Source organism: Protobothrops mucrosquamatus, unplaced genomic scaffold (genome assembly GCF_001527695.2).
Source record: "Protobothrops mucrosquamatus isolate PMUCROS unplaced genomic scaffold, P.Mucros_1.0 scaffold556, whole genome shotgun sequence".
Lineage (NCBI taxonomy): Eukaryota > Metazoa > Chordata > Lepidosauria > Squamata > Viperidae > Protobothrops > Protobothrops mucrosquamatus.
Genome location: NW_015386859.1, coordinates 524,848 through 535,168, shown reverse-complemented (window position 1 = coordinate 535,168; position 10,321 = coordinate 524,848).

Here is a 10,321-nt window from a genome sequence, read left to right as displayed (position 1 = left end):
TTCTGTACTTAATAGCTTAGGAAAGCATCTCAGTGAAGCATTTATATAACATATTTAGCTTGGATGTTTAGAGCTATGATATGCTTGTCTTTCTTATTTTTCACATCGACAATGGGCAATATCCATTTACCATTGAAACTGTTTCTGTCATGTGCACATGCTAGCTTGCATCTAAATTACCTTAAAAAATCTTGCATTAAATGATAACAATAATGTTAAAGTATCAAAATACATAAACACTTGGTTCAAATAGCATAACGATCAAGATCTATCCAGCTCCAAAAATCAAGAAAGACATGTTGTGATTCTTCCAAGCACCTTTATTGTTCCTCACTTATAGACAGAACCTTGCCAAACTAAATGATGCTAACACCTCTATAAAGCATATACTCTGTGAATTATTAGGAAGGAGCCATCTTCACCCATTTTTCTCACACAAACTATTTTAACCAAGTTGTCTCTTGCTCCTCTGGCATGCATTCCCTTCTCCTGGGAATCTTAAACTGCACTCCATCACAAAATTGTTGTTTAACATGGAGACATTTGAAGCATATATAATGTATATATCAAGTATAGTTTGGAATAAAAATATTCATATTTATTCTTGTTAGTCCATTCTGAAAATGCTACTTATAAGCACAATTTACGTTTATCATTCATTTTGCTTCAAGCAGTTGACAGTGACTAGGAAAGAAATGTTTTTTTAGTTTCAGAAAAAACAGCAAATTTCAAAAATAGTTTGTCAAATGATACCAGGAGAATCTAGCAATATGTTTGTCACTACATTGCAAATTGTTTCAAAAGTAGTGGGCAAATTGTGATTTTTGGGATCTCCTCCTTCATTCTCACTTCACCACCACACAGATACCCCCCAAATCTCTAAAGCATTCTGCAGTCTTCTGTAGCTCTTTTGAAAGGTGCAAAGGGAATTGTAGAAAAATTAGAATGAAAATAAATCCTACTAAGGATGCCAATCCTCACTTGCATGTCTAATATTTCAACCTATATGTATCTAGATTTCTATTAAATAATTATAGTGGTATTATTGTAATATGGAACTCTTCTAAAGATGAAAGTAATGTCACTGTAACTTTAAACTTAGTGGACAACGTCAGAGAACACCAGCAATTTTCAAACAATGATGACAACATTCTCTGAGAAATCTACAGTTTTGCAGCTTAAACCCTGGCACCTGCTTTTAATTAATTTGTTAGTGATTGAGTTGTTCTTTCAAGTGCTGAGAGAGCACCTCAAAATCTGATTATTCCCTAGCTGTTATGATCTACCAAATCTTTTGCAATGTTCATACTATAAATGAATGCAACAGTACAAACCTTGGTTAATTTAAAGATATTTCACCCCTTGTGAATGTGCAGTGAAAGATTGCTGCAATAAAAAAGATCCATCAAGAATCATAAAAATATATTATATTTACTGCCAGCCACATTATTTTGATCTGTATTTCAAGGGAAAAATTGTAAGAATAACTATTGTAAGAATAATTCTTTAAAAATGTATTAATGTTTTAAGTATCTAGAAAAGTCCTTTGAAGCCAGTAATATAATCAAACACAAAAACAGTATTTATTTTTGTTGATTTAAAAAGAAAATGTACATTAACCTAAAATAGTAAAATAAAGGACCTATGAAAGTTGAACAGGGTTTTGTTTTGTCAAAAATAGAGCTGTTCTGTACTGAGTTATAAGCCACATCTGAAAAGCCAGCTGACATAAGAAACAAGAATCCAATATTGTATGAAAACAGAAAAACACAAATAGTCATTCATTACTAGTTTTCTATTTTAAACTGTATTTATCAGAAGCAAATAAATGCCCAAGTTACTGAGCAGTTTAGGTGCCTTTGGAAATATTTATGTATTTTCAGCATCTCCACCAACATAAATTATAATAGTATCAATGCAGTTTAAGGAATACTGGTAAAATGTATAGTGAAATTCAGTATTTCATTGTGAAGTTCAATATTTTTATTCACTATTTTAAATTCCTAACCTTTTAAAATGAAAATTTTTGTCTTGGGTGATTTTTTTTTTAAAAAAACCTAAAGATGACCAATCTACCAGTCATGCTGATAAAAAGTCAAAGTCAAGAAAGTTTGTTGAAAATGTTTTGGTTTTACAAGTGTTTTTGCTACTAAAGAATGACCCCAAAATGTTGTCTGTCAGAAAATCCTGTTCATTGAATGTATGAATCCAGAAAACTAAAATTTTAGCTGGAAACTAAAAATATTATAAAAAAACACTGTAAAGTTCTTTTATTAGTTTTTTTGTGATACAGATTAAAATTCAATCACCAAAAGCAAATGGAATATTTATTTCTTATGCAACACTAAACCCTCAATGAAACTCAAATGCAATTATTTACTTTATTCATCAGAGATCATACAAATAGGTTTATGATTTTAAAAGGCCTCCTGTACTTAAAAAAAATCCTGTATGCAGAGAAACAATTCACCACACTGTGTTTTTGATATATTTTACAGTTTTATATATTTTATATATTGCATAGTCATAATGATACAATACAGAGTTTTACATCTGCATGTAGCATGTTGCTGTTTTTCTTTTCTACCTCTAGAATGGAGAGAAAGCAGAAATAGTCAAGCACAAAGTATATTATAACAAGATATAACGCTAGCAATTTTTCCCATAGTGGGAAAAAATATGCATAGTTGCTAACAAATTGTGCTTCCAATCTATGCTTGGCCATGACTGAAATATGTTTTTTATCTGTGCATTCTCTTTATGGCATATGCTTCCCGCTGTACCTCTATTTTACTAGGATTAAAATTCTGCTGCTTAATCCTCGTCCAATCCAAAATTGACTCTCGGCACCTGTTCAAAATTCCCACTGCTTCCCTAGGATTCATAGACTAAAACTTGAGTCAGAAATAATGATACTTTGGTCCAACCTCTGGCTGACTTCCACAAGCAGTTTCCCATGAGAAGTAATACTGGGAGGAAGTGGGGGGGGGGAGAACCACCAATGGAAGAAACATGCAAAAGACAAGAATGCTCTTAAAGCGCCAGGAAAAATCAGATCAGTGTTTTCTGCCTGATGCATTTCAAAGCCATTTTTGCTTGATTCATGAAATCAAGTATGGCTGAATAAGAGAATAGCAGAAGAAGTAGTTCTGAATAAAAGAATGGTTCCAAAACAGGTGGGGAAAAAGCATTTCTATGGATAATTCTTTCCCTCAAAGTTCATGAGCATAGATTAATAGTAAGAGGCTCCAGTTGCATATAGAATTGAATAGATCTTCCTTCCTTCCTTCCTTCCTTCCTCTCACCTCAAATAGTATTTCCTACATTGCCTGGGTACATGTGTTCACTAAGCCATAATGTGGTTTTGATTTAGTTTAGTGTATTATATAAGCTGAACCATCAAGCTTTGTAAATCATGGCTTAGTATGATACACAGTTAGAAGAATTAATCAGTGAACAACCTGCCTCCAGAAGTTGTGAATGGAAGTTTTTAAGAAGAGACTGGACAACCATTTGTCTGAAATTGTATAGGGTTTCCAGACTGAGCAGGGGGCTGGACTAGAAGACCTCCAAGATCCCTTCCAACATCATCATCATCATCATCATCATCATCATCACACATCCCATCATTAGTTCTTTTGCTGAGCAAGAAATGTGACTTACATACATACATGAAAAATATACAGGATTGTAGCTTCAGTTTTCAAAGAAAGACAAATAGTAGTGCGTGAGTTGACTTTATGGATGTTCAGTAGAAGAGAATGCGTATAGCCCAGGGCTAAACTGTGGAGTTCTTGGTGTTCTCTGGTTATGTGCTTGTAGACATTTTATTACCAAATGTCAGGCACAAACAAAATGCCCACAAAGACTCAATTTGACTGATTTACAGTATTGCTAAAACTTATGCACAAGAATCGTGTCAACTAATGGTTAAAAGAAGAATCAACAGCAGTTGGGAAGGGGTAGTTCATTTGTAGCTATGATGTGATTTAAGCTGATCTCTCTCTTCACTCCTCCCCTAGCTCTGCCAGTCCTTCTCCTACACCTTACTAGCTAACATAATCAGTGCTTGTGAATGGGGTTTATATACCGGTACAATAGTTTGTCCTGCCAATGTTGGTGTGGGTGTGGCTTTCTCCTTGATAGTTCCTTAATTAAAATATTGTTTCCTACTTGACAGTTTGTGTGGTGTTAATCCCTGTTTATCTAGATATAGGCTGCCTGGAGATGATGTGTTTGGGTCTTTTTGTTTCCTTCTAAGCTTTCTTATTGTCTCTTTGAATGGTCTGTAAATATGGTTTATCTTTATGTATCTACTGATGGATTATTTCTCTGAATGCCAAGCTTCCAGCTATTCCATATGGTACTATTGGACAGATATTTTCCTACAAATGTCTCCAGACAAAAACATCCCCATGGGAATCATTCTAGTGACCCTCCTCTCTCTCTCCTTTCTTTTCCTTTTGTTGTATGCATTCTGAAGTGCAAGAGGAAGAGGACATAGATAGAAAAGTCAAGTGAGTAAAAGTGATTTGCTTAGAATGAATGTAACCACTACTGCATTATTTCACATAATTTAAACAGAGTTTCAAGTCACAGTTCATCTATCACCTTTTGAAATACTAAGCTAATGCGCCTTCAAATATTATGTTTCTTGGGCAATCCAGTGCTGTCTTCCATATTTCCTGCTCTACTCTGACATAAACAACCTTGTTAAATCATAACATGAATTGTGCTATTAAAAAACACAAGATAAGGATTCCATAAAGACACTATGATACGGTCTAGACTGAGAAAATTCTCAAAATCAGAATTGTTTAGAGTCATCCCAGTATAGTCAATCAGCTAATTATAAAGTTTTATAACTATATGCCTTTTAATAGATGCATCCAAGGAAGACATCAAGAGAGGAGTATGCCATGATGACTCCCTCTATGTGTGAGTTCAGAGTTGGAGGAGGATAGGGAATAGGGAAAAAATAGGACAAGTCCGTGGGATGGCTGTGAAAAATGTCTGATCTTACCAAAGGTACTGACAGATTTGCAGCTGCTAAGGAGCATTACTTTTGACAAAATTATAAAAGGGATAAAAGACCACATGAAAGGTTGTCTGGGAGATCACAAAGCTATTAATGAAATTTATATGTATCATTACATAATTTCCCTAAATTTATGGCTAATGTTTAAATCAAACCACAAAGCAAATTAAGAGTAGGAATCTAAGAGCCCCAGGTCTATGTCACTCTTTGAAAATCAAGAGGATTTCTCCCCTCTCTTAATTGCAATTCAATTATTTGTCACACAAAAGAAAATTAATCTTTGTTCTCCGCCATTGACTGATTATGTGTCATCAAGTCTTGATGGCATATAATCAATCAATACTCTAGAATGGTGAGGAATAAAGAACGATTTTCTTTTGTGTGACATCTTTTTACTCGTAACAATCATAGATAGATTTTCTGCCTGATAATCTAGTCCTAATCTGTTCTTTTAAGTCTCCCAGTGGTGTGTGTACTGTAACTGAGTCTGTTCATCTTTCCCTCTTCTCTTTCCTTCCACTTTTTCCAGCATTAGCATTTCTAAAGAGCAAAGTATTAAACATAAAAAAAATAAGTTTTAAGTTCCAGGAAGATCATTCATTCATTCATTTCATTTATTAAATTTATATACCGCCCTATCTCCCTTGCGGGACTCAGGGCGGTGAACAGGCGATACTAAAAACCACGATAATAAATAGTTTGTTTTAAAATCAAATTAAATAACAGGCCTGTTCTAAAAACACACCCGTAAAAAAACCCCCACTGAAGCACAATCAAACTACGCCAGGCCGGCCGCACGGAATAGATGGGCCTTCAGGGCTCGGCGAAAAAGGCGCAGGTCCGCAACTGTACGTAGGTCAGTTTCCAAGTTAAGAAAATGTCATAAAATTTCAGCAGATAATAAGTTGTTGGGCTTCTCTTCACTGCATTCAAGTGGAAAGTAGACAAACATCTGTCTGAGATGCTCTATTTTGTTCCTTTATTAAGCAGGGAGTTGGACACAGAGACCTAAATGGCTCCTTCCAATTTGGGTTTCTACAGTTCTTTGATTAGAACTAGTCCAAGGAATATTTCAAGGATTATTCTGATCCCAAAAAACTTGTTACTTGATTTTTTTCAATTTATAACGTTGTTCTTGTTTATGAAACAGTATAGAGTTAAATATGTGCCTAACTTTTCCTAAAATCAAGGGGTTTTAATAAGCTTAATTAAAGCTGAAATTCACTTCCAATAGATTACATGGGCACAATCCAGGGCACTGAATGACTAATTCTAAAGGAAGGACCTCATATTCTTATTTCCAAGCATCAGGTCTCTTAGAAGGTGGGGTTGTTGTTGTTTTTTGCAAATATCTCTTAAAATTCCAAATTTCAAAAGCAATTTGTGATATTCTTTGACTTTGCTTTTCCAAATGGGGGAGGGTACCCGCTGTACTCAAATAATTCCTTGTATGCACTTAAAGTTGCTTTCTGGATTGTGGCCTATATGTCCATTAGCTATAAATCCATTTCCATTTATTTGAAATCCATTAATAGTTCTAAGTTTCATATTCTGAGCCCAAAGAGCAGAGGGCACATTTAGATTTGAATGATTCCAAGGGTTTGTTCCTACTTACACTGACATGAGTTTCTCCAGATGGTATTATCACAAATCTAGTTAATCCTTAATAAGAAAAGGATTTTACACTGTCAACAACATCTCTAGTAAAAAGAAGCAGTCAGCCAATACAATTTTAAGCCCTATTGCAACTTAGATCAAATTCATATCTGTAGTTGATAAAAGTAGTACTTAATAATTGTAACTAAAACCTCTAAAGGTAGCAGTTACACAGAGCAGTGATTCTCAACTTTAGCAACTTTAAAATGTATATACTTCAACTCCTAGAATTCCCCAACCAGCATGCTGGCTAGAGAATTCTGGGAATTGAAATCCATTCATCTTAAAGTTGCTGAGGTTGAAAAACACTGATTGAGAGCATTCTGATTTTAAGATTTCAGTTCTTGTATGGGGCTAGCTAATCCTGAAGATGGTGGGTGGAATATTATAAAATAAATGCCCTTTATCAAGTTTCCCAATCTACCTGTGAAAATGAAATTCCTATCTGTTTCTTAAATAAGAGAGATCCATTTGATTGGTGATCAAGAAATATTCCTCCAGGTAGCCCCACATTGTTTTGTCTCATCAGTCAGGAAGTAAAGGACAAAAGAGTTAAGAATAAGGAAATACTGAGGTCCAGGGATGTATTTTTTAATAAGTGAGAGAAGAATAAAGCTACTACTCATATGAGTATCTCCAGCCCCATTGTAGTAGGAAGTTTAAAGTTTCCAGCATACTAAAGATTTGCCTCTTGGTTCAGAGAAGATCAAGGTTCATTCTTTATCATTTCAAAGAATGAAATAATAGAACTGTAGACATAGCAAGAAAGCAGATATCACTGAATGTTAAGAAAAAAATTCCCAATCATAAGGGCAGTTTAACGCAGGAAATAATTGCAGAAGCTACACAAACCATGATCTGACTTTTAAATTCTTCACATTAGGAGTGGGTTTAATTTTCTTGACAATGAATAACTCAAAATTTTAGTCCTCAAAAAATAAAAGTGGGTGGCCAAGTTATAAATGCCATTTTCTCTGTGCCAGCTTTTTTCTCTGTTGTTTGCTTAACTTTGTGGCGTTGTTTCTTATTCTGTGTTTCTGCTTCTAAGTGATATAAGAATATTGACAGCAAGCTACAACCCTGACACAATCAAGTCCTGCCAGGGATGAGAGGGTCTTTGCCAGGCAGATCAAACTTGCCAATCACCAATACCAATCCTCCTGGCTTTCAGAACAGCAAAGTGATCAATGCAAGCTAGAAGAAACAAGAAAAAGTAAGACAGAAAGTTTGTCTTTCTTGCAAAGGTCTGTTAATGTACCCTTACCATAAAGTAGAATAAGTTCATCTGTCATCTTTTCCATCTGGGTTGACCTGGAGGGCTGACATCCTTTTTGCTCTGCAGAATCTTGACCTTTAAATCATTCCTACAGATTACTGGACTTGATCTTTCATCACTCTTTGACATTTAAATGGAGCCTTCAAAGCTTTCACCACCCTACTTTGTAAATCCCATAAAGAACCAGGATTTCTTGTCACAGCTGTGCCATGTCCAAGTTCTTTTCTTGATTTGTCTTTTGTCTTTTTATTTTGCCAAACTCAAGTTTGTTGTCTTCCATGCCTTCAAAATGTCAGGTGAAAAAAAAAAGTTTTTTCTTATCATATTCTAAAACGTATCCATTAAAATCTGTAGACTTTCAAGTTATTAGTTATTAATATATCAGTCCATTTTTTTAAAAAAAAATCACTTTAAAATAAGAAAAAATTATAGTTATTTTAACTCTTTTCTGCCTGTAAGCCTCAATTCCTTACATGGGTTTAGTTCCAGTTCAGTCATTTCCTATCACTGTATTATTTAATTATTACTTATTTTTCAAATCTTTCAGCAAAAATAATCAATAACACACTCCTTTTTTTTCTTTGCCAATTGTATATTATTTTAGATTCTTAGGGCTCTGTTTATTTTTTTTTAATCTGAAAAACATAAAACCTACCAGATTCCAAATTAGGTTTTCTGTTTTGAAAGTCTCTAATATGGTTAAACTGAACATTTCCTAATACGATTAGACAGTGAGTTTGGCTGGCTTACTGTTTTTATGAAAGGCTCTGCCTCTGCTAAGATGTTGACCCTTGGTGTTCAAACCCATTACCAATTTTGACAAATTCAATAGTTTATCCATTGTTAATAACTTTCCATAAACCAAAACAATGCTATGTGAACATCATCAGATAGAATTTTCAGAAATCTAATATATTATTGGTTAGAAGGAGGTGGAAAAGCTTAGTTATAATAGCAAACTATAGCTAGGGGCTGACTATGGATGTGATAGCAAACTGTTCATATGCAAACTGTCAGCCATGCTATGGAGAAAGAAGAAAGCGAACAGGTGTCTAAGATATTATTTTGACATATACCCACCATTTTCAAAAATTGCTTTGAAGTCCTGAACTTCACTGACAAAGATCTATAAAACTATGGAATGAAATCAAAGAAATTGTTAAGGATGAATGTGAAAACATTGTCAAAACCCAAGAAACAGATGAAACCAATATGGATGTCAGAACAAACACTGGAAATTGAAGAATAAAAAATAAAAGAGATGGTAAAACCAAAAAAGAGAAAGATCTCAGGAAGGAACTTATCAAAGAATTTTAGAGGGCTTTTAAAAGAAACAAGGATTATTGCAACATCTGTAAAGACATCAAAGATGGAAACAATCATAGAAAATTAAAGAAGCTCTTCCAAAGATTCTCCAAACCTCAAAGAAGCCAACCTCGGATTGACATGCTAAAGGATGTCAGTGGATAGACAGTAACTTATTTGAAGAACATAAAAAAAACAAGAACAAATGATTGTTCAATATATATTGAACTACTGTACAACAAAAATGTCATTATCCTATATACATTTCCTACATACAAGAATATTTAGTATGAGAAGGTAAAATTAAATCAGCATTCCAATTATTTCCAAACTACAGGTTATAAGAATTTATGGAATATCTGCAGAAATATCGCAGCAGTAGAAAGGGTGGTTGATCATTCAGCATTGGGGCTTACATACTTATATATACTTAATGGATTTGAAAGTGCTTACTTTTTTATTGATATCCAGCACAGGGCTGGGTTGTATAACCTTATGTAGTTAGAATTTTTTAAAAAAATTGGGGTAGTACTTGAAAATTGAGGACAATCTGGATAATGTGGTCATGCAATAACATCACCAAATCATGAATACTTATTAAATGAAATGGCTTGGGAGGGCACCAAAATAGTATATCTGCATTACAATTTTATTGCATCATTAACTACATATTTTATGAACTGGTCTGGATTTGTTCAAGCAAGAGGAACAGCAATTGGCAAAAAGGCTTCTGGAAGTAAGGCTGATTGAGTTTAGTAGGAGTTACTTTTGAATAAATAACACAGGATTGTACTGCAATTGTGTGTTAGATCAAGATTTCAATCCACATGAAGTCAACCTGCTTATTTTTATAACCCAATTATCATAATAGAACAGAAAATTGAAAAAATAGAGAAGCAAAACCCAATGTTCACGTTATGATCTTATTTATTTTATCTGAAATGTAGTCGGATGATGGTTTTACAACTCTGGAAGAATGAAATCATGACTCACAGTGCCTATTTATTTTTATTTCTATCTTGCCTCTATTATTTTTATAAATAACT